General features: G+C 44.9%; 1 pseudogene; it reads left to right on the forward strand.

Moving 5' to 3' along the window:
* LOC109480721 overlaps window positions 1–1,229 on the forward strand; it is a 44,673-nt pseudogene that overhangs the window by 42,115 nt on the left and 1,329 nt on the right.

Below are 1,229 nucleotides of genomic sequence, written 5' to 3' on the forward strand. Positions count from 1 at the left end.
GCGAAAAGATCACCCTGATCCGCGAGCTGGGTCAGGGGTCGTTCGGCATGGTGTACGAGGGCGAGGCTAAGGACCTCGTCAAGGACGAGCCAGTCGTCAGCGTAGCCGTCAAAACCGTCAACGAGTCGGCCTCCATCCGAGAGAGGATTGAATTCCTGAACGAGGCATCAGTCATGAAGTGAGTTGGTCTCCAATTTGAGCACTTCAAGTGTTGTAATGGAGAGGAAATTGCAGCTACTCTGCGTAATGCCGTTTCAAGCTACATTAATGTACCTCTTGAACGTACAATCGTACCTACTCCAAGACCGCTTATCATATGATAAATTGCCACATGATTATAACTGGTAGAACCAGATTACAACCAATCGCCCACTCATATGACTTAGTCCCTTTACGTAAGTGATTTGCATGGTGTACTGTGATGAGGAGTTAAATGCAATGACCTTGTTGTTCTGTTCAGGACCTTCAACTGCCACCATGTTGTGAAGCTGATGGGAGTGGTGTCCAAGGGGCAGCCGACCCTGGTGGTCATGGAGCTCATGGCCCTGGGCGACCTCAAGAACTACCTGAGGAGGCACCGCCCAGAGGAGGACGCTGGTCTTTCCGACAGCCCTGCATCTAACGAGACCAAGAACAGCCCCTTCGCTGTAAGTTGGGAAACAACTGCACAGATGAATCACATTAAAGACCCTTTTAGTTCAATTCAGATATGACTCAAAATCATCCTTAATAATAGTAATATACATGTAACTTAAAGATAGACATTGTCAACTGAACTAGTGTTATTTGGGGGTATTTGTAGTGTAGTCAAAGTGCCTGAAACAATGTAGTTCAATTAAGATATAGTTCAAAGTGATCCTTGATATGACTTAAAAATAGAAATTCTCAAGTCAGGCTGTGTTATTTGGGGGTATTTTTAGTGTAGGCAAAGTGCTGTAAATGATAGTAATCAGTCTTGTAACAGGAGGAAGTGGATGTTGACCTTGTTCCTTCACCTTCAGGAGAACGATCATGATCCACCACCTACTTTCAAGGACATCATTCAGATGGCTGGGGAGATTGCTGACGGCATGTCCTACCTGGCTGCCAAGAAGTTTGTGCACCGTGATCTGGCCTGCCGCAACTGTATGGTGGCACAGGACCGAACTGTCAAGATTGGAGGTCAGAATGATAACAATATTAATTTTGTAAAGATATTAAGGATAGGATAAAAGAGTTGTTTGTAATTT

This window comes from Branchiostoma belcheri, unplaced genomic scaffold (assembly GCF_001625305.1).
Source record: "Branchiostoma belcheri isolate BF01 breed outbred unplaced genomic scaffold, Haploidv18h27 scaffold52, whole genome shotgun sequence".
NCBI classification, from domain to species: Eukaryota; Metazoa; Chordata; class Leptocardii; order Amphioxiformes; family Branchiostomatidae; genus Branchiostoma; species Branchiostoma belcheri.